Raw genomic sequence first — 25,273 nt, 5'->3', positions numbered from 1 at the left:
GAGCCACTGGCACCAAAAGGTTACAGAAATAAGACCTTCTTTATATTTGTGTTGTCCTGCTGCCACTTTGTGAGTAGACTTTTTTATCTATTCATTTACATTATATTGTCAAAATTGATTATTTTCTGTGTTACAGTTTGTGTTGTCAGCTATGAATTGTTCCCAAGATCACTACACTTGTCACATCATATTTAGTTAATCTTGTCATGCCTCTCCCCTTGCCATTCTTTGACTGAATATTTGTGCCCAAGCAGAGTCAAATGCAGATTTCTGAATGTGGTACATACTGTTGTTCCACTCAGATGCTCATTATCAACACTACTATTATTCATCCAATTATGGTCTGCAGATTAGTTAACTGGCTAATATTGCCACTGTGGAGCACAGTCCCTGTTCAGCTGCCAAGACTCTGTTCATGTGTGTGGCTTACTGTGTGATAGTCTTTTTGTTGTGCCTACCTGCAACTTAGTATCTCTGTCATATGGCAAGCAAAACCATCAGTTTCATAATATTCTTACAATTACAGTTTGCACATGCAAGATGAAATCTGTAATTTTGCTCCTTGTGTTTCTGTGATTGAAGTGGTTATTGTGGTTCCTGCGTTACCATTCCACTGACCATTATAATTTTATGTTTGGTTTCTGTCCCTTTTATTATTAATGTTATAAAAATTAGCAACATTTTTCCTTCCATTTTGATAAGTTTTTGTGTGTTAATTTATCATATCTATGAAATCTAATACCAATATGGAGTCTATAACAATCAATTATCTTATGTTAATTATTTTTTCCTTAGTACAAATGAGTAGTTCAATTTTTAAAGTTATTACATCATCTCCCTGTAAAATCAGATTGACCCACTGTCAAATTTTATTCAAGTATTAATCAAAATATTTTCTTAAGTTTCCCTGAAGTTCTTACATGGGCTCAGGGTTAATGACTTCTTCTTTGTATGGCTACTGACCAGTATTTAGACATAAATACACATTCAGAATAGTCACAGCTTGAGCAGTATTGAGCAACACTACTACTTAATATGCAATCATCCACAAATGTGACTCAGCTCTTTGGAAGGCTTTTATCGATGTGATCAGATAAGAGCAGGGAATCGGTGATGCCTAATCAGCTTTTCTTGTAACTTCAGATTGGCAAAATATGTCACTGCTGCAGGTGGTGACTATTTGGAGGTGTGGCAAATTGATGGTGTGTGAGGAAGCACTATCCCAGTTAGCCAGTAGAGTTCATCAGGGAACTCAGCACCAGTCCCAAAAGTGAATGAATGATCATGAAGTGACAATGTTCATTTAGATTAAATCTGTATACCAGACCGAGACTCAAACTTGGGACATTTTCCTTTTGTGGCCAAGTACTCTACCATCTGAGCTACCGGAGCACAACTCGCACTCGCAGCCCTACTTCTGCCAGTACCTTGTCTCCTACCATTCAAACTTGCTTGTGAAAGACAAAGGTTCCAAGTTTGAGCCTTGTTCTGGCACACAGTTTTCATCTGCCAGGAAGTTTCAAATTGGCACACACACTACTGCAGAGTAAACATTTCATTCCGGAATTGTTTATTTACACTATTATGAGTTTTAACATTATTAGCACCAAATACAATGAGAAAGGCAGACTGACATTAAAAATTGGTATCCATTCAAGGATTTAAAGAAAACGACATTAAGTGTTTTATTCTAATGCCAATTCATTCTCTGTTGCATGCAATTCATGCAAGCACTTCTCCAATGGGAAATACAAAGGGTTGAAGCCAAGCAGTAGTGGACCAGACAGCTTCACACAGGCACAATTACACCTTTCCAGGTATGTTTTCTGTATCAAGCAATAGAGTGCCTCACACTACAATGTGGTGCAATTAAGTTTTCAAAGCTGCACACAGACAGTTTCAATAGTTTGAACTTTAGTTGCTGCCATAACAAAATAAAAAAAATCAGCCATCCACTACATGACTGTGTTGTATACTAGACATCATGTGTCATTATTATTGCTTAATATTGTCTTCAGTAATGACAGTATTACTAGTAGCTTTATCAAAGAGACCCAACATTAGTGATTTTTCCTGTAGTTGTGAGCTAGTAAAACTTATTTGTAAATGGATAATTTAGAATCCAGATCAGATCAATTATTTGAGGAATCTTTGGATCTAGCATAACTTTGGCAACAGCTAGTCCAGCTCACAATATTTTAAATGCTTTATTGCAAAAGTCAGATGCTATCATGAATCATGAGAATGAACTTAAGAGTCTGCAAATTGCTTTTTCAGCTGAGAGTACTGGAATTATGAACTAGCAAAGTACTATTGTGACTGACATTATGGTACTTTGGCTCATCAGGAAGCTATGCCACAAAGCAAAGTGAAATGATTCAATTACATATAGCTGAAGTCACTAAGATTGCAAAGAGACTGGATAATATTACAAAACATTATAACAGAGGAAATTAACATACTAAGGCATACATACACATGTTTACTGGAATTTGTGCAGCAACATTGCACAGGATTAGGGGATGTTTGGAAAAATCAGAATGAATTGCTTAACACAGTTCAGTGTGTAAGTAGTGAAATGGAAAATATCACTATTGAACAAAAGTAGATCTACACAATAGAAGTATAGAAGAATTTAACACTTGGTCTGCAAACAAGGCAAAACTAAACTAAATTAGTTGACACAAAAGTACTAGAATAAGTAGGAAAATCTCTGGAGAAATTCACAACATAAAAATAATAATGGATACTTCAGTGGGAAGTGAGTTACTGGTGGTTAAGGGAAAAAGTAACCAAAAATGATTGTGTCAGTGAAACATAGTCAATGGAAAACTTGGAGAATTGAAAAGGATGTAGCAGGTATTTAAGAAATTACCAGAATGACATATCATTGTTTAGTCCTCAAAGGAACTTTCATGAAGAACCAACACATGGAAAATTACCATGTATGCATCCCAATTCATTATCTAACATATTTTGAACAAAACATGTAGCATGCTTCCACTCACAAGACTGGAAGAGTTGAGAAGCATCTGCTGGATGTAATGCATCAACAATAGACATTTGGTTGGGATGCTTGTGCAGATCCAGGTGTAGTATTTTTCTGCATGATCAGTGTGGTCTGCCAGACTCTTGCAATAGGCTCTGGATTGATATGGTAGGACCTTAAAGCAATTTCTGGTGAACTGAGTGATGTTTTCAGGTGTGTGGGAATGTTTTGGAATGTTTTTTGACTTGTTAAAAACAGGTCATGTATGATGCCATGTTCAGACTGAGCATTGCGCGGCCCTCTTTGCTGGCACTTTGATACCATTAAACTTCTCAGCAAGCAACTGTCCATACTTTTTCTGTGACTTTGCTGTCACATAACTTTCCATAAAAAAATATCCACTGCTCCACTATGAATACCATTATCCCCTTTTCAACACTCAACTCACAATGGCACAACCCGTGTTTTCATGATCTGGGCTCAGGCCCAAGACACCCTATCTTTGTTCCTTCACAACCTCAACACCTTCTCTCCCACCCACTTTAGGTGGTCCTCCTCAGTCCAGTGTGCCACCTTCCCCTATGTTGACCACCTCATCTCTGATGGCTTCAGCTCCACCTCTGTCCACATTAAAGTATTTTGAGGGCTGTCATCCCTTTCACACCAAAAAATCCTTCCTGTACACCCTGGCCATCCATGGACTGCATATCTGCAGTGACAAAACCTCCATTGTTCTGTATGCTGATTACCTATCATTGTGCCCTCAAATGAGGGGCACCCTCCCTGAGACACTTCCCACCCCTCCTACGGTCATGTTCAATCACCCACCCAACTTCCACAACATCCTTGTCCGTCCCTATGCTGTCCCCAATCCCAAATGCACGCCACAAGGATCTTATTGTTGTTGAAGACCCGGGTGAAAACCTGCACAATCCACCCACCCAGCACTTCCTATTCCAGTCCTGTCACAGGTTTATGCTTTCCTCATCAAGTGCCGGGTCTCCTGTGAAAGCAGCTACGTCATTTACCAGCTGTGTGGCAACCGTTGCACAGATTTTTATATTGGTAAGAGTACCAACAAGCTGTCCAGCAAGATGCCAAACTGTGGCTGAGACCAAAATAGAGCACCCAGTGGCACAACAAGCAGCTGAACATCACACCTGATGTCAATGGCTGGTTCACTACCCGAGCTATCTGGATCGTTCCCTCCATCACCAGCTTTTCTGAGCCATGCAGATGGGAGTTATCCTTACAACACAGTCTCTGCTCCCATAATAATGCCAGCCTCAACCAATGGTAACATACCATACCAACATCCTCCACACAGTAGTTTTTCACCCCCTCTACCCATCATCTCCTCCCCATTCTCATCTCCCATCCTGTTTATTTGCAACCATCTTTCCCTGCTCTTCTCCTTATTTTGCTCCTTTTTTTTCCCCATCGTCCTGACACTGCACCTATTGGCAGTCTAGTCCATGCACACTCCAATAGACATGTTTCATCACTCTCCCCACCACCCCTTCCCCTTGCCTGCCCTCTCAGATTGATGGTTGCAACCCACATCATAGTTGCATTCCAGCCTGAGACTCTGCACTTGGCAGTCATATATGCATGAGGTTTTCTTGCTTGTATGTGCTGTGAATATGTGTCTTACTGATAAAGGCTGTCATCACAAGCTTTATATAAGTGTCTTCTAATTGTGCCTGTCTGCAAATTGACATTTCCTCTTCATGGTAAATAGCAATCTATGTTTTCCTACATTGTTGATGATGTTACCAATTTCAGCTGTGGGAACATGGCACTATACTTAGTGAATATAATCACACCTGGCCAATTTATGGAATACAGATACACTGATACCAAGTTAAAATTCACTAGTGACACAGTGGTGAGAGCAAATAGAGTTAAAGACAATACCACTGAGCATTGCACCACTTCAATGCGAGATGCCTTTAATAGGTTCCACAGTGAAACATTGTCTCGAAATTTGGTAGAAAATCCGAAGAAATTCTGGTCGTATGTAAAGTACACAAGTGACAAGACATAGTCAATACCTTCGCTGCGCAGTGCCGATGGTACTGTTACCGATGACTGTGCCGCTAAAGCGGAGTTATTGAACGCAGTTTTCCGAAATTCCTTCACCAAGGAAGATGAATGGAATATTCCAGAATTTGAAACAGGAACAGCTGCCAGCATGAGTTTCTTGGACGTAGATACCTTAGGGGTTGCGAAGCAACTCAAATCGCTTGATACGGGCAAGTCTTCAGGTCCAGATTGTATACCGATTAGGTTCCTTTCAGATTAAGCTGATACCATAGTTCCCTACTTAGCACTCATATACAACTGCTCTCTCACCTATAGATCTGTACCTACAGATTGGAAAATTGTGCAGGGGGCACCAGTGTTTAAGAAGGGTTGTAGGAGTAATCCATCTAACTGCAGACCTATATCATTGATGTCAGTTTGCAGTAGGCTTTTCGAACATATACTGTATTCAAACATTATGAATCACCTCAAAGGAAATGATCTATTGATACGTAATCAGCATGGTTTCAGAAAACGTCTCTCTTGTGCAACGCAGCTAGCTCTTTATTCGCATGTAGTAATGGCGCTATCGACATGGGATGTCAAGTTGATTCTGTATTTCTAGATTTCGAGAAAGGTTTTGACACCATTCCTCACAAGCGACTTCTAATCATGCTGTGGGCCTATGGGGTATCATCTCAGTTGTGTGACTGTATTCGTGATTTACTGTCGGGAAGGTTGCAGTTTGTAGTAATAGACGGCAAATAATCGAGTAAAACTGAAGTGATATCAGGTGTTCCCCAGGGAAGTGTCCTGGGACCTCGGCTGAGTTTGGGTGCACATTTCTCGGTGAATAGATAATTTCAAGTATGCCTTTAAGCTGTCATTGTAGAAAGGTTGCCAGTTTGTTAAAGCAAGACCTCAAATACCTGACTAATAATTTACGCATCTCACATATTTCTTCTCTACTAAGTTGACATTAACAAAGATTATTTCTCTGCATTTTCTCTTTCTTCTTCTGCCTCCTTCCTGAATTGAATTTTTTTATCATACCAAATTTTGCATGTAAATAATGGGCTGTTATTTGACATTGGTTTATGACTGTATCACTTTACTGCAGCCAATTTATGCCTTACAGAATATATTAACAGATTGTCTTAACATTTCGTTGTTACAGTAATATTATTAGTGAGCCAACCCATTTCAGTTGGATTATTTTATTTTCCCCAGCCTCATTGAAAAATCATGAGGCTACACACTCTTCTTCCAAGAACATTAGCAGATGTGGCTAATTTTGTATTTCTAACCAATCTCGCCACTGTCCATAGAGATGATGAGGTGCTGTTGATGGTGACTGACAGTCCGTACCAATATCGTGCCTGTACAGAGGAAGAATGCTTAAATCAGTATTTGGAAATCACAAATGGAAATGAATTTGTGAATATTGTTCATAATATGAAATTGTAGAATAAATGACTGGTATTACAGTCAACTGAAACACAGATGTACTTGCCTTACCAATTGTACCATCACCTGGAGCAAAAGTTTTCTCAAGTGGTATCTTCTGTTTCTGATTCTGCATCTACAAATACAATATGTAAGATCTGATTCTTCCAGCTCACTATGTGCTATTTCTGCCTTTGTAGATGCCCTTAATGACTAAAAGTCATTATTATCTTTTATTTATATCAACTTCTGCTTAGTTTGGGTGCCAGCAAGTGTTGCACTACACAAACAAGAAAAGGCACTCCCTCCATATTAACTGACAACACACAAAATGGGTTAGAACACTGTTGCAGAAACAATGAAACAAACATTCCAAATTTAAACAGACGCAAAATCTCCAAGATTGGCAATCTTTTACAGAAGCTCAAACTTTAGCGTGCACTTCAAAGTGAGATGCTTATAACAGTTTTCATAACAAAACTTTGTCTCAAAACCTGGCAGAAAATCTGAAGAGATTCTGGTTGTATGTGAAGTATGTTAGTGGCAAGAAACAATCAATGCCTTCTCTGCGTGATAGCAATGGAGATACTATCAAAGACAGTGCTGCCAAAGCACAGTTACTAAACACAGCCTTCTGAAATACCTTCACAAAAGAAGACGAAGGAAATATTCCAGAATTCGAATCAAGAATAGCTGTCAACATGAGTAATGTTGTTGTTGTTGTTGTTGTTGTTGAAGTTGTTGTGGCCTTCAGTCCTGAGACTGGTTTGATGCAGCTCTCCATGCCACTCTATCCTGTGCAAACTTCTTCATCTCCCAGTACCTACTGCAACCTACATCCTTCTGTATCTGTTTAGTGTATTCATCTCTTGGTCTCCCTCTACGATTTTTTTCCTTTACGCTGCCCTCCAATACTAAATTGGTGATCCCTTAATGCCTCAGAACATGTCCTGCCGACCAATCCCTTCTTCTAGTCATGTTGTGCCACAAACTTCTCTGCTCCCCAGTCCTATTCATGAGTAATGTAGAAGTAAATATCCCGAGAGTAGTGAAGCAACTTAAATCACTTAATAAAAGCAAGTTTTCTGGTCAAGACTGTATACCAATTAGGTTCCTTTTGGAGTATACTCATGCATTAGCTCCATACTTAACAATCATATACAACTGTTCACTTGATAAAAGATCCGTACCCAAAGTCTGGAAAGTTGCACATGTCACATCAATATTCAAGAAAGGTAGTATGAATAATTCACTTAATTACAGTCCCATATCGTTAATGTTGATATGCAGCAGGATTTTAGAACAGATATATTGTGTTTGAACATTATGAATTACCTTGAAGAAAATGGTCTATTGACACACAATCAACATGGGTTTAGAAAACATCATTCCTGTGAAACACAACTAGCTCTTTATTCACATGAAGTGCTGAGTGATATTGACAAAGGATTTCACATTGATTCCATATTTCTGGATCTCCAGAAGGATTTTGATACTGTCACACAAAAGCAGCTCATAGTGAAATTGTGTGCTTATGGAATATGATCTCAGGTATGTGATTGGTTTTGTGATTTCCTGTCAGAGGGGTCACAGTTGATAGTAACTGATGGAAAGTCATTGAGGAAAACAGAAGGGGTTTGTGGCAGTCCCCAAGGTAGTGTTATGGGCCCTTTGCAGTTCCTTATCTATATAAGTGATTTGGGAGACAATCTGAGTAGCCAACTTCAGTTGTTTGCAGATGACGTTGTCATCTGTCGACTAATAAAGTCATCAGAAGATAAAAATAAACTGCAAAATGATTTAGAAAAGATATCTGACTGTGTGGAAAGTGGCAGATGAACCTAAATAATGAAAAGTGTGAGGTCATCCACATGATTGCTAACAGGAGCTCGTTAAACTTCAGTTACATGATAAATCAGTCTAATCAAAAAGTTGTAAATTCAACTAAATACCTAGATATTACATTTATGAACAACTTAAACTGGAAGGAACACATGGAAAAGGTTGTGCGGGAGACTAACCAAAGACTGCATTTTATTGGCATAATACTTAGAAAATGTAACGTACCTATAAATAAACTGCCTACACTATGCTTGTCCATCCTCTTTTAGAATACTGCTGAACAGAGTGGGGATCTTTACCAGATAGAACTGACAGAGTACATTGAAAAAGTTCAAAGAAAGGCAACACATTTTGTATTATTGTGAAATATGGGAGAGAGTGTCACATAAATGATACAGGATTTGGGGTGAAAATCATTAAAAGAAAGACATTTTTCTTTATGACAGAATCTTCTCACGATATTCCAATCACCAACTTTCTCCTCTGAATGTAAAAGTATTTTGTTGACACTGACCTACATAGGGAGGAATGATCACCATGATAAAATAAGGAAAATCAGAGCTGGTAGAGAAAGATATAGGTGTTCATTCTTCCTGCGTACTATAAGAGATTGGAATAGTAGTGAATTGCAAAGGTGGTTCAATGAACCCTCTGCCAGGCACTTGAATGTGATTTGAAGAGTACCCATGTAGATGTAGATGTAGATGTAGATGTAGATGTACATGTACATGTAGACAAAACAATTTTGATGAAATGTTAAGTGATTCTAAAAGTCAGTTTTTCCCCATAGCAGGAACTTAGTGCTGCATGGTCTTTTGTATCAATAGGAACATGAAATCACAGAAAAATCATGAATTTATTTTCCTACAAAATGAAACCTCAAGAGCATCAAGTATTTAGTCTGTATGTGCTGTCTGGGAAGAGTCTTTAGATAAAGTGTTGTTACTTTTAGCAAAGTGTTAACATTATGTATTGCATTGATGAACCACATGGTGAGTTTTTTCGAATTCGATATTGTCTATGGTGAACCTGAAGTGGTTTATGGAGGTGCCGTTTAGTTCTTGTGTTGTTCCTGAGAAAATTGAAAAAAGCATTTTTCACATTTTTTGCTGTCAGCGATGCATAACTAAAAATCTAATTGCAGCAAATTGTTTAGATTTAAACTGTATCTTATCAAAGAGTTTATCTAGAAGTGCTATTTCCCCATTTTCAAAAATCTTCAATCACTCTAAAACATCATTTTTGGATACTGGAACTGAGGAACAGTTTCCAAGATGACTGTACACAGCAAATGGTTGAAATTCTTACAACATATTCCTAAGATCCCTATGCTGAGTAACCATATAAATTTCTTGTATGTATTTATCAGTTTCTGTGGTAAAGCAGTTCAAAGATACCACAGTAGAAAATGTTAAATAGTCATATAATATCCTGTTTGAGTAAAAAATGTAATTTATGTGACATAGCATCAATAAATATGCAATTAAGTTTCTCCATTACATATCGTCAGGATTCTGGGAACTGAGTGCTGTGTTACTGAAGCACATGCAGAATCTGTCTGCATGTAAATTTCAGTATGAGGTCAAATTAGTTTTCAGCTATGGAAAATCCATGATGGACTAATGACAGTATTATGAAAAGGTTAGCTTAATACTCACCATGTAGGGGAGATGTTGAGCTGCAGGTAGGCATAACAAAAGAGTGTCAAACAAGTAAACTTTCAGGCAAAAAGCCCTTCATTGGAATGCTGATGAAGGCCTTTTTGCTGAGAACTTACTTGTTTGAGGCTTTCTTGTGTCTGTCTGCAACTCAGCATCTCCAGTATTTAAGTTATTTCAGTCTCAGATAAATAAACAATCAAAATTTTACTGTCCCATAAAGTTCCTTTCAAAAGTCACATTCCTGCCTGTAGCAGAGAAATGAAGACAACAAGCTGTAGCACTTAAAAAAGGCAATTGTGCTTCTTCTTCAAAGATGCTGACAGGAAGGTGGCATTGTAGCTGCCTCATTCTATGTTCCTCAACACCTTTAAAAAATTTCCAAAAAATTTTGGTATACAAACGCATTCATTCTTTTTTATGCTGAGAAGTAGGCAGACAGTGGCAATGGGAAAGAGATGGGAAAGTAGTAAGTACTGGAATATAGCAGACAGTGGTTGTTGCACGAAAGTAGCATAGGAGACATGGGCAGTGTTACAGAAAGAGAGGAACACAGTGTCAACGGAATACAAAACAGTGCAAGCAAAAGAGTGAAGCAGATAGTGATAGTTAGAGAGGAATGAAGAAAATTGGGAAGTGGAAGTAGGTGAGAACCAATGATAATGCACACAGAGTCTGTGACAATTGCAAAAAAGAAGAGAGACAGTGTGTCAGTGAGAAGATACAGCAGCAGTAGGAAGGAGTGAAACGGATAGTAGCAGTAAGATAGAGCAAGCCAGAGACAGTGACAGCAAGAGGAAATAATAGTGCTACTACTACTACTACTACTACTACTACTACTACTACTACTAATAGTAGTAGTGAGTGAGTGAGAATGGGCAAGCCGGGGTGAGGGGTATGAGTTACATATTAGTGAGAAGAGAACAAATATATTTGTGTACCAAAAGTTTTGGGAAATTTTTAGGAAGGTGCTGGGTAAAGTAGGATGAGGCAGCTGGAATCAGATTTTTCAGTCAATTATTTAAAAAGGAGCATATACACTTATTTGTGTTTAGAGAGGAGCATTTTCCCATTGGTAGATGAAACACAAAAAATATTACGTGTAACTGAACCAAGACATCAGATTCTTCCATTTTCTCCCTATATAACACTTAAAATGCTGAGATGAAGTGGGAGATATGATACTGCGCGAAGAGTTTGACAGAGCACTGAAATACCTAAGTCGAAACAAGGCCCTGGGAGTAGGCAACATTCCATTAGAACTACTGACAGCCTTAGGAGAGCCAGTCCTGACAAAACTCTACCATCTGGTGAGCAAAATGTATGAGAAGGTGAAATACCCACAGACTTCAAGAAGAATATAATAATTCCAATCCCAAAGAAAGCAGATGTTGACAGATGTGAAAATTACTGAACTATAAGTTCAATAACTCACAGCTGCAAAATACTAACGAGAATTCTTTATGGATGAATGGAAAAACTGATAGAAGCTGACCTCGGGGAAGATCAGTTTGGATTCCATAGAAATATTGGAACACATGCAGCAATACTGACCCTATGACTTATCTTAGATGCTAGATTAAGAAAAGGCAAACCTGTGTTTATAGCATTTCTAGACTTGGAAAAAGCTTTTGACAATGTTGGCTGGAATACATGGAGTCGTTTCTGGAAGTATTTGTATGGAGTGTAGCTATGTATGGAAGTGAAACATGGATGATAAATAGTTTGGACAAGAAGAGAATAGAAGCTTTCGAAATGTGGTGCTACAGAAGAATGCTGAAGATTATATGGGTAGATCACATTACTAATGGGGAGGTATTGAACAGAATTGGAGAGAAGAGGAGTTTGTGGCACAGCTTCACTGGAAGTAGGGATTGGTTGGTAGGACATGTTCTTAGGCATCAAGGGATCACCAATTTAGTATTGGATGGCAGTGTGGAGGGTAAAAATCATAGTGGGAGACCTAGACATTAATACACTAAGCAGATTCAGAAGGAGGTAGTCTACAGTATGTACTGGGAGATGAAGAAGCTTGCACAGGATAGCGTAGCATGGAGAGCTGCATCAAACCAGTCTCAGGACTGAAGATCACAACAACAACAACAACAACAACAACAACACTAAAAATCTTGAAAACGGCTTAATGTTTTTCCATTTGTGTGTTATTATTATTGTATCAAAGAAAGAAAAGATGAAAGTACTCCGTCTTCATCAGTGACCCATTATAAAGTTAGTTAGTTACACATTCCATGGACGATTTTGCATGATACGTTGTAATGATGGGGAGAAAGTCATTTTACATTGACATTCCAAGTTAATTTGTACATATAATTACTTTCTGATCCCTTCCTAGTTTGTGATTTTTCTTTATTATTTACAAAAAGGAAAAGTGTGTTCAGATTTAAGTTAGTAATTCCTGTTCACCATAGTATCCTCTGCATCACATACATGATGTAGGTATTATTATAATAGGATACAGCATACATACAGCACAATTCTAGATGTTAATATAACTAATATGAAATTAACATTTTACAATGTGTTTAAAAAATTTCATAATGGACTAATGGATTGGTATTACATGTGCCCTATAACAGTTCTGACGTACAAGCAGTACACTTCAAGAAACAAGAATATACAAACAATATTTAAAATTTACAATGAGAACAGCATGTTTGAATGACAATGAGAAGAAAACAAGAGGTTATTAGTCAACAAGGAATTCAAAATACTCATCCATGATACTTCTATCAGACATACTTTTGAATATGAACAACAATGGTACTGCAAGTATTATTAACTGCATGAATAAGGGCTTGCAGTGTGTTTGTGGAGAGCTGTATTTAATAATTTTAATGACATTTTCCTGTCATTTCAAAGTTTTTGCAAGTGATTTTTTTTGACACCTCAGAACATTCTTCTATAAGATACAGCGGACTGGAAATAAGCAAAATACACTAACCTTGTACATTGTTTGCAACAAATTCCATAAATTATGCTCGGTGCAAAACAGCAACCACAGTGACTGTAATCGATTGACAGGTGGAGTTTGCATTTATGTTCTAAACTCAGTCTGCAGTGAACATGTGCCCCTTCAAAACACTCTTGAAGCTGTGGCTGTCAGAGTAAGGATGATGCAGGAAATAACTGTCTGCAATGTATATCTTCATCTATATGGTACAGTACCCCTGAATGTATTAGCTGCACTGATTGATAAACTGCCTAAACCTTTCCTTCTTCGGGAAGATTTTATTGCCCATAACCCCTTGTGGGGTGGTACCATAGTTACTGGGTGAGGCAGAGTTGTCGAAACTTTACTGTTGCAAATCGACCTCTAACTCTTAAATACTGGGGCCACCACACGTTTCAGTGTGGCTCATGGGAGTTACTAGGCCATTGACGTATCAATCTGCAGCCCAGAACATCTCCAATCTATCCACTGAAGAGCACATGTCTGTGTGGTTGTGAGCACTTCCCCATCTTCCTGGCAGTGCCCCAGCATCAGGCACACAGATGCCTGCCCAGATGGGCTTTGAACAAGGCCAACTGGGTAACTTTCACCTTAGCTGTCACCGCTGAATCTCCCCCACATTGTGACATCGATGTGATGGTTGAGCAGATGACTAGCACAATTGTTTCTGTCACAGAAAACGGAATCCCTGGCTCTTTAGGGTGCCCAAGGTGTAAGGCAGTCACTTGGTGGTCGCCGCAAATCGTTCAAGCAATTGAGGAGTGTCTGCAAGCTTTACAGCCCGTAAGTGGCACCCTTCCCTGGAGCACATCATAGTCTTTAAATGGCTCCGTGCCAGTGTTCGCTACCTTATCGATCAACGGAAGGAGTGGTGTTGGGAGAGATAAGTCTCCACCATTGGAGGCCACATGTCTTCCCAAGTCTGGAAAAAGATCAAATGTCTCTTTGGATACCAAGCCTCAATGGCTGTCCCTGGTGTTACCATAAATGGCGAGTTATGTACCGACACAAATACAATTGCCGGGCGCTTTGCCAGGTGCTTTGCCAGGTGCTTTGCCAGGCGCTTTGCCGGGCGCTGCATTGGATAATCACCCCCCAACGTTTCGCACACTGGAATGATGGCTAAAAGGTAATGTACTCTAATGCACTTCATGCTGTGGTGAATCCTATAACGCCCCATTTACAAAGTGGAAACTCTTCAGTGCTTTTGCACATTGCACCAACACAGCTCCTGGGCCTGACCGCATCCACAGCCAGGTGATTAAACATCTCTCATCTGACTACAAGCGACATATTCTCTTCATCTTCAACCGACTATGGTGGGATTGTGTCTTTCCATGCAATGGCGATGAAGCACCATCATTCCTGTGCTCAAATTCGGTAAAAACCCACTTTATGTTGATAGCTATCACCCCATCTGCCTCACCAATGTTCCTAAAAAGCAATGCCACAAGAGTGAGAATAAAATGGATGAAATGTGTAACACAAAACAGAAAGAAAGGGAAAGCCATAAGAATGAAGGGCACGCTATGAACACTAAAAGGAGCAAAAGAGGACAAGAAAACAACAGAAGACAGTAAAACATGAAAGCAGATTACAGTGGCTGGCAACCACGTGAATAGGAAGGGAAAGCCAGTGACTCTGCAACACATTAAAACCTCAACCCTAAAGCACTAGGCTGGAGGACACAGAGGGTCAAAGGATACACTAAACCCTACATAGAAGTATAAAACCCACTCTCACGGATAAAATGTAAAACTAAAGCTGCTGTGGAGTCATTGTGTCCAACACCGAAGGCAGGTTGGTGGTAAAGTTGAAAGTCTGTCACAGTGTGGCTAAATGTGAGTAGTCCAGCAAGAGGTGGACAACTGTCATTTGGAAGCCACAGCGACACTTAGGTGGCTTCTCGCAACAGAGTAGTTAACCATGCATTAGCCTCATATAGTCAATGCAGAGCTGGCAGAGGATGACTGATTCCCTGGGAGAGGCCTGCCTGGAAGACTTCCACACATTCATAGCCTCCTTAATGACATGCAATTTGTTGTGTGTGCTGTTATGCCATTCCATCTCCCAAAGCCAGAAAACCCCATGGTGTGAGACAGAATGTAGGTCAGCTTCAGAGAATGCCTATCTCCAGAATCAGTTTCCACATTGCCTGTTTGGGAGCCATTCCATGGTTTTTCGGTTGACCCCAGGACACGTCATTATCCCTGGCCATGAACTTGCTGATAGGCAGATGTGAGAAAACGCAAATTACCAAAATGTAAGTAGTTACTCTTCTTTAAAAAAATTTGGAAGTTAACTGTTTAATAATATAAAACGAACACAACTGTATCATTATAAAACCCATTGATGATGCCTTCGAACAGGAGAAGGTGAAAAGTGTACGGGATAAATAAAGTAACTAGCAGTAGTAACAGGCAGCTTTATTTAAAAAACAAATTTTTATATGCTTGCTGCAGAGGATGGCCACACAAACAGACTTGTTATTCACGCCATGCCAGGCATTTCCACATGGCCCATACCAGAAATTCAGAAGATTCTTCTGAACATCCATAAAACCATACAACACACAAAATTCAACAACATATGCAAATGTAACAATCGGGTACCTAAATATTCAATTTAAAAATTAAAAACAGTTCACCCAGCACCCAAAAAGCAATGCATTCTGCACAGAAAATATGGTTAAAATACGAGATAAAATCCGTAGACTCTCAAAAACAAGAGTTAAATTATGAGTTGTATAAGACATATTTACAACTCGCAGACACCATAAATAATATGAAAGTTTTCTCCCATCTGGTCAACAGGGTCGAAAAGCTTACAAAAACAGCTGCACAAAGAATAGAAACAGTTCATAGAAGAAAGATCAACAAACTCAAAAAAACTCCAGTTACAACATATTACCTTTACTCACACACACAAATTCTACCAAAGATTAGTGAACCTTACGGACACACAGTCAAACAGTAAAGAAAGACAGCTGTTGGAGAAAGGATTAAAATACAATGTAAATTCAGAAGTAGATGAAGATTACTTAGGAAATCTAATTATAGAAGCAGAAAGTGTTTTGACAAGGGATGATAGGAATGGAAATAGCAGTGTCAGCATTGGATTAACTAGAGAACTAGTAAAAAAAGAAATCCAGAATATAATAACCAGCATAAAAATGCAACAACACAAAATCAACAGAAACTCTGCAACACTAGGAAAAATTAGGAGAAAACTACAGAAACAAAATGTTATCATTTTAAAATAATAATTCCAATCCAAAAGAAAGCAGGTGTTGACAGATGTGAAAATTACCAAACAATCAGTTTAATAAGACACAGCTGCAAAATACTAACATGAATTCTTTACAGATGAATGGAAAATCTAGTAGAAGCCAACCTCAGGGAAGATCAGTTTCAGTTCTGTAGAAATACTGGAACACGTGAGGCAATACTGACCTTACGACTTATCTTAGAAGAAAGATAAAGGAAAGGCAAACCTATGTTTCTAGCATTTGTAGACTTAGAAAAAGCTTTTGACAATGTTGACTGGAATACTCTCTTTCAAATTCTAAAGGTGGCAGGGGTAAAATACAGGGAGCGAAAGGCTAGTTACAATTTGTACAGAAACCAGATGGCAGTTATAAGAGTCGAGGGGCATCAAAGGGAAGCAGTGGTTGGGAAGGGAGTGAGACAGGGTTGTAGTCTCTCCCCGATATTATTCAATCTGTATATTGAGCAAGCAATAAAGGAAACGAAAGAAAAATTTGTAGTAGGTATTAAAATCCATGGAGAAGAAATAAAAATTTTGAGGTTCGCCGATGACATTGTAATTCTGTCAGAGTCAGCAAAGGACTTGGAAGAGCAGTTGAATGGAATGGACAGTGTTTTGAAACGAGGATATAAGATGAACATCAACAAAAGCGAAATGAGGATAAGGGAATGTAGTCGAATAAAGTCGGGTGATGCCGAGGGAATTAGATTAGGAAATAAGACACTTAAAGTAGTAAAGGAGTTTTGCTATTTGGGGAGCAAAATAACTGATGATGGTCGAAGTAGAGAGGATATAAAATGTAGACTGGCAATGGCAAGTAAAGCGTTTAAAAAGAACAGAAGTTTGTTAACATCAAGTATAGATTTAAGTGTCAGGAACTCTTTCCTGAAAGTATTTGTATAGAGTGTAGCCATGTATGGAACTGAAATATGGATGATGACTAGTTTGGACAAGAAGAGAATAGAAGCTTTCGAAATGTGGTGCTAGAGAAGAATGCTGAAGATTAGATGGGTAGATCATGTAACTAATGAGGAGGTATTGAATAGGATTGGGGAGAATAGAAGTTTGTGGCACAACTTGACTAGAAGAAGAGATCGGTTGGTAGGACATGTTCTGAGGCATCAAGGGATCACCAATGTAGTATTGGAGGGCAGCATGGAGGGTAAAAATCGTAGAGGGAGACCAAGAGATGAATACACAAAGCAGATTCAGAGGGATGTAGGTTGCAGTAGGTGCTGGGAGATGAAGAAGCTTGCACAGGATAGAGTAGCATGGAGAGCTGCATCAAACCAGTCTCAGGACTGAAGACCACAACAACAACAACAACACAGTCATGCCCGAGACAGGATTCGAAACTGCAACCTTAGTGGCTGCGTGGTTCCTGACTGATGCGCCTAGAACTGCTTGGTCACACCAGCCAGCAGTACCAGAAGTAATAGAAATTATAGATAAGTACCTGAAAACTTATAGTCACCTTCCTGATGAACAGATTAAGGAAATATGCACACTAATAAAGCTCATAACACAACAAAATTACTTCAAATTCAGTAATGAATTTTATTTAGAGGAAGGTGGATTACCAATTGGGTCCCCAGTTTCAGAAGCCTTAGCAGATATTTTTGTAAACCACATTTAACAGATCATTTTCACAAAAATATTAGCAAAAGAATACAACATATTATATTGGTTCAGATACGTGGATGACATCCTTTGCTTAACAGATGTACCACGAAGAAAAATTGAAAGACTACATACTGACATCAGCAAGATCCATAAAAATATAAAATTCACAATTGAAAGAGAACAGAACAACCAAATTAACTGCCTGGATATAACAATAAAAAAACAGAACCATAAGCATATGTTTGAAATTTACCATAAACCCACAGCAACAGACAATTTGATTCCTCAATCCTCTAACCACCTGCACACACAAAAGCAAACAGCACTTCAACACATGCTCCATAGACTCAACACAGTACCACTTGCCAAAGAATTCTACCAAAAAGAATTGGACATAATGATGCAGGAGGCACAAAATAATGGTTACAACAGTAACACACTAGCAAAACTTAACAACAAAATTAAAAGTAAAATAAAAGCAGAAAGCTCCAAACCACAGACAACAACACAATAGAACCAAACACAAACTTGCAGTTCCATAACAACAGCACAGGATAATCAGAAAAAGGTGAAAGAAAACAATAGATGGTACACAATGACATAAAAACACAAACTCACCCATCAAATCACCAACATTTTTAAGAGACAAGGAATAAACGTAGCAGACACAACAGACAGTTCTATGCAAAAATACACCCCAAAACTGACAAATAACAGAGACATATACCAGAAAGCAGTTACATAACAGCTACAGTGTAACACTTGTGAAGGCAGTTACATAGAGCAAACAGGGAGAACATTTGATGTCAAATACAAAAAAGACATGAGAGTTTGGAAATATGGGACAAACCACATCACATTTGCAGAATGCCTAAGAGAAAATGACCACAAACCAACCACTAGAGACAATGACATAAAATAATTAGAATCGACAGTAAAACAACACCTCCTAATAATGCAAGAAAATTACCACATACAGAAAACCAAAGCACAAGGGAAAATCCTGTTGAATTACCAAGTACACATGCCAAGCAATTCATTATTTAAAATAATAGAATAACATCTGCAAAAAAGATTAATAAAATAATACAGTCCAATATAATAATAGAATCCAAATCTCTACACCCATTCATCCATGAAACCCTCCACAGAATATTGAAAGGAAAAGTCAAATCAGCTGTCGCTGTTACCAAAGTTTTCAACCACTCACTAATAGCTTATACTCCCGCCTCCACTGTCGTTCCCCCCCCCCCCCCCCCCCAAATTAAAACTCGTCAGCTCTATTGCCCTCCCTCCCTCTCTCTCAATCATACGCACACACAGTATAAACATAAAAAATAGAAGTTAGTCTCAAACATATACTTCGCTACATTTGCAACAAATAGGTAAACTTTGCAAAGAAGATGAAACAAATAATGGAGTTGCAATATTTATGTTGAGAAAAACAGTGTCCGACGACATAGTTGTATCGAGTGACAAAAGAACAATAGTCGACCACAAAAAGGTGAGAAATATGGTGAACGGTGTATGGAAGGTGAGAACACAAAGATGTGATTATATGGCAGTGATAAAAGTGGTAGTGTGACCTCCAGACCAGATGTGAGGATAAGCAAATTGGCAAATCATAAGTAATTACTTTTTTTTACAAAGTGAACTGTTTAATAATCTAAAACTAACAAAATTGTATAATTATATATCCCACTGATGATGCCTTAGAACAGGAGAAGGTGAAACACATATGGGATAAATAAAGTAACTAGCAGAAAGAAAAGGAAGCTTTATTTACAAAACAAAAATATATACCCTGGAATGGGGAATGTATTAAGCACTATCTTTTACATCCCTTCCACAGTAGTATTCCACTGACCACTGAACCTAGAGAATATCACTACTACACAACCCCTGCTCGCTGCCCTTTACCTCGTGGCTCATGCCCTTGTAACAGACATAGATGCAAGACTTGTCCCATACATCCTCCCTCCACCACCTACTCCAGTCCACTCACAATTGTCGCTTGTCCAATCAAAGACAATGCTACCTGTGAAACCAGTCATGTGATCTATGAGCTAAGCTGCAACCACTGAGCTGTATTTTATGTCGACACGGCAACTGATAAAATGTATGTTCACATGAATGACAACCGAAAGCCTGTGATGAAGAAACAGTTGGGCCAATCAACTGCGGAGCATGCTGCGCAGCATGACATTTGTCATTTCTGTGACTGCTTCACAGCCTATGCCTTCCGGATTCTTCCCACCAACACCAACTTTTCTGAATTGCACTAGTGGGAACTCTCCCTACAGTATAGCCTGCATTTAAGTAACCCTCAACCTTCATTAGTCACTGTCTACCACCAAACTATACCATTCCTTGTTCCCATTCCAGCACTCAATTCCAGTAATGCACCCAATTCCAGTAATGCACCCACAGTTTTTATAGCTACCTCCCTTTCTGATGGCCCTCCCACCCCCTGCCAACATCTGTCTAATCTCCCGACTCCAACTAGCTGCCGTACCCTCTCCCAACTTTGTCCCTGTAACCGTCCCCAAGCAGCACAAAACTGTCCCCCTACCCTGCTATCTCTCCCTGCCCCCATCTTCCTCCTTCCCCACCACCTGTTTGCTTCTCCCACCTGCTTGCAGTCTGGCCTCGGGTGCCAGAGCTTGTGTGCTTTTGTGTTTGTTTTCCTTGCTCTGATGAAGATTTGTTATGATTATTAAGATGCAGCCAATATGCAAGGTATCAACATTCTATTAAGGAATGGGATTATCATTGTCTACCTTCAAAGAAAAGCTCTACAGTTGGGTGCATTTCCTTGAAGAAGCTTCTGGCTTTGAAACATTTAAAACACTGTGGGCTCAATCTTATTTCTGTTATTTGTCTCTGAAAATAATGCTAATAATCAAGAACATATATTTAAGATTATTTCTATTTCCTTTCATCTGTGATCAGATTCTACATATTTCCAAAAATTTACTTCTTTTCAGTTTTAATATCTATTGAGCAATAGTGACTGTTTACTAACACTGAAGTTATCTAAAACAAAACAATAGTTGTTAGCAACACTATCCCACAAGAATTTTTGTGCATGGTCTTTCAAACAGTGCTGAAGATGAGTTCCCACTGTCGTATTTGTAGTCCTCTACTATTTCATGTTTCAGGTTCAGAACCCACTGAATTATTGAGATGTTCATCATCATGATGATGGTTCAAGTAAGGTTAAACACTATAATGGATAGAATGGGAACTTCATTGCAGAAGACAATAGAAAATATACCATAGGTGTTATGTCACATCAATAGTTGTGATACAAGCCGTTCAGAAGCTGTACAGTTTCAGAGGATCAGCACCTGAAATTGCTGTTGATAGTTCCGTCCTTAAAATGGATAGCCAGAAGTTTCTTTTATAAGTTCAAAATTATGAGCTCACCAATCTTTAATCATGTCTTTAATATCCTATTGGGGACGAACAGATCTCTTAAAGTTTCTAATGATGTATGCAGACAGGTACTTAGTATGGACATCTGTGGAGCACAATACTTATTATCTCTTCAGAAAGTAAATGTGCACACAATAGAGATGAAGTGATCAAAAGTTGTTTCACATACAGTTAAGTAGAACACGGCAAAGAATGGTTGTTGTAAATACAAATATTATTAAACAAAACTGAAACACACACATAATGATATTTATTGCTCGTAATTGTAAAATAAGTTCTCTCAGCCTGACTTAAATGAATGGAGAGGCAACACAAATAGTTCCCAAGAGTGGTCTAGAATGCACCCTACCTAAACTGAAGCCATACCTGAAGACGATTAACAGCAGAATGAAGAGAGTGGAGTGAATGTAGGCCGTAAACAGATTTGTTCTATGGTATTAATGAACTGTGTTAATGAACTGTGTTAATTTATTATTGTTTACAAAACCTGTGAGCCAGAAGGCAAATTTTTATTGGCTGTGGATATTGTCATTATATTTTGTTTGTAGCTGTATGTTACTTCGCATGAGAAGCATCTATTCAAAAGTTCAATTCTAATTTATGCCTATGCATTGGAAATCAAGGGCTTATTATTATTATGGGACCCATCATGCATATTAAAATGTAGTTACTGAAAAATCTGTAATTTTCAATTCAGGACTCTTGCTCATTAGTACTGGTGTCAATAGAAATTAGAAAAATCAGATGATCAAAAGTGTATCAACAGATCCTGGAAATTCACAGCAATATGTCCATAACTGGCACTACAAATCTGGATAAAGTTAAACTAACAATTATCAATATCTGTTAATGCATATAACAAAGAAAGTTGCTGTGACTTAACAAACGAGAAAGTGCTGGTAGATAGACACAATAAAAAATACACAAACACAGACACAAATTTCAAACCTCCGCAACCCAAAGTTGAAGCAACCTTGGGTTGCGAAAGCTTGAAATTTGTGTGTGTATTTGTGTATTATTTATTGTGCCTGTCTACCAGTGCTTTATCATTTGGTGAGTCACTGCATCTTTGTTTTTTATGTATATTTTTACCATGTGGAATGTTTCCCTCTATTATATTCAACATCTGTTAAGGTAGTTAAGTTTACTGAAAAGAGGAAAAATAGCGCTTTAATTTGAAAGTGATCTTTCCTTCAAAATATACCTATTAACTCGTAAGACTTTGCATAATGTATGAACTTCATCAGCGGTATTTTGAAAATAAAGTCACCAAAAGGCTTATGTGGATCTTAATAAACGTTACAGGAGTGGTGCCACCACTCCACACTTCTCTCCAGTGCTAAACTAGTGATCCATTAACATCTTAGAATGCATCCTGTGAACTAATCCTTTCTTTTAGTCAGCTTGCGTAGGAAATTTCTTTTCTCTCCAAGTCCATTTACCCATCTTATGTTCAGCATACATCTGTAGCACCACATTTCAGAAACTTCTATTCTAATCCTCTCTAAGCTGTTTGATATCCATGTTTCACTTTGTATATGACAGCAATCAATACAAATGTTTCCAGAAAAATCTTTGTAACACCTAAATCTATAAACATGTTGTGAATATTGCAGTTCCATGTTGTGAATATTGCAGTTCTCTTTATTTCTGTGTCTAAGAAAATTAGAGAGAAATTTCCCCTCTCTTTTTTTTTTTTTTTTTTTTTTTTTTTCCGGGCATGTTCATAGCTGTGTTTTCACACAAACCTGTTTCAGCATTTTCTGTACTATCTGAAGATAGCAAAAAAAAGTGCTGAAAAAGTCTCACTGAAATCAAAGCTACAAAGGTGTCTTGCATAAGGTGCAATTACTCTACAACCTAAGTTTATATTCAATGCTCCAAAATTTTCTTCTTCCGAAACACTTTCCTTTCCATTGTCTGCCTAGATTTTATATCATCTCTACCTTGAACATCATTAGTGATTTTGCTGCCCAATTAGCAAAAATCATCACCTTTAAGTGTCTCATTCATTAATCTAATTCCCTCACATCACCTGATTTAATTTGACTACATTCCATTATCTTCTTTTGCTTTTGTTTATATTCATATCATTTCTTCCTTTCAAGAACTGTCCATTCCGTTCAACTGCTCTTGCAGATCCTTTGCTGTCTCTGACAGAATTACAATGTTGTCAGCAAACCTCAAAGTTTTTATTTCTTCTCCATGTATTTTAATTCCTATTCTGAACTTTTCTTTTGTTTCCTTTACTGGTCGCCCAATATACAGTTTGAATAACATCACGGATAGGCCTGTGTCACTTGCTCCCCAACCACTGCTTCCCTTTCATGCTCCTCAACTGTTATAGCTGCCATCTGCTTCTGTAAAAATTTTAAATAGTGTTTCACTCCCTGTATTTGATCCCTGCTTCATAATTTGAAGGAGAGTATTCCAGTCAACATTGTCAAAAGCTTTCTCTAAGTCTACAAATGGTAGAAACATAAGTTTGCCTTTCCTTAATGCAGGGTCATTATTGTCACATGTGGTCTTACATTTCTCCAGAATCCAAAGTTATCTTCTATAAAGTCAGTTTCTGCTGGTTTTTTGTTCCTTTTATAAAGAATTTGTGTTTGTATTCTGCAACGACAAATTCCTAAACTGACAGTTTGGGAATATTCACACCCCTCGGCACCTTATTTCTTTGGAACTGAAATTAATACATTCCTAGTGAAATTTGTGGATATTTCACCTGTTTCGTACATCTAGCACAGCAAATGGAATAATTTTGTCATTGCTGTCTCTCCCAATGCTATCGGTAGTTTTGACAGAATGTTGTCTACCCCTGGGTACTTGTTTCCTTGTTTCAGTGTGAGTCTTCAGTGCTCAGTCAAATGCTTCTCACAGTATATCTCCCTTGTTATCTTCATCTGTCTCTTCTACCATTTGTATGATGTTGCTCTCAGTTATATCTCCCTTGTATAGATCCCCTATACACCGATGAGCCAAAACATTATGTCCACTGCCCACTGTGATGTTGGATGCCACCTGATAGAGTTACAGGCATATGGCACTCTAAAAACAGTAAGTAAGTGGGAAGCAGATGCATATGGGGATCACCCTAATGAAGATACAGGCTGCAAATGGCGAAATTCATTGAAATAAATGACTTTCACAGGTGGCAGTATTAAAGGCGTATTACGTTAGCTGGGCTGCTATTTCTAAGTTAATTATTAATTTTGGTATTTGAATGTTCAGTACACAGAGGATACAATAAGAGTAGTTTAAACACTAACTTTTTCATTCAGTACACGCCTCAAGATAACCATGTGACATGTCTCATTACAGCATTAGCTCTCCAGCACAGAGCGTGGTCTGGCCACTACTTGGACAGAGCTGGTAGACTCCCTGCAACAGGAGGCTGAGAAACTCAGAGCTGAGCACCCCAAGGAAAGAGAGCTGATCTGGGAGAGGACTGTACATATCAAACTCATATAGGAGCAGCTAACACAGATGGTGAGTAGCTGCAGCAATCTCTGTTATGCACTCTGTACTGTGCCATTAAACTTTAGTTACACAAGAATTGTCAGTCCACCTGTATCTCTGCACAGATAAACCAAAACGTAATTATCACTGTTGAGGATGAGACTGAATGTCGCCTGGTGGTGTTGCTGGCACATAATACGGCGACGGAAGTATACAAGGAGGGCAGAGATGAATGGGGACTCATTCTGGCAGTGATAGGGGTCGCAAATGAGGGAAATTGTCTGGGGAAAATGACTTTGAAAGAAAGCAGTTTATAATGGCCGGCCCTTGCGGCAAATTCTCAGAAACACTGAAGCTCGTGTGCTGTATGTGTGCTGCTGTTGTGAGTGACTGTAGAAAGTGATTGAAGGACTGTGTGACCTTGAGTAGGTGGTGAAGTGTTGCACGTCTTTGCATCTTCACAAAACGTGGAGGTCAGATACTTTCCGACTGTGTAGAGAAGAAGAGGTGGCAGGGCATACCAGATATGATGACAGAGTATAGCATCGGCAC

General features: G+C 38.5%; 1 long non-coding RNA gene across 1 annotated transcript in view; it reads left to right on the top strand.

The window, feature by feature from the left end:
- The window catches only part of LOC126278616 (uncharacterized), a 50,382-nt gene extending 25,668 nt beyond the window's left edge, over positions 1-24,714 (top strand). Inside the window, exon 3 of the long non-coding RNA XR_007550732.1 lies at positions 24,584-24,714. This is a non-coding gene — a long non-coding RNA (uncharacterized LOC126278616). The remainder of the gene's footprint in view (positions 1-24,583) is intronic.
- Positions 24,715-25,273: the final 559 nt, after the last annotated feature.

This window comes from Schistocerca gregaria, chromosome 6, assembly GCF_023897955.1.
Source record: "Schistocerca gregaria isolate iqSchGreg1 chromosome 6, iqSchGreg1.2, whole genome shotgun sequence".
NCBI classification, from domain to species: Eukaryota; Metazoa; Arthropoda; class Insecta; order Orthoptera; family Acrididae; genus Schistocerca; species Schistocerca gregaria.
Note: the sequence above shows the minus strand (reverse complement) of the source record. Positions and strands in the feature narration are given on the sequence as shown.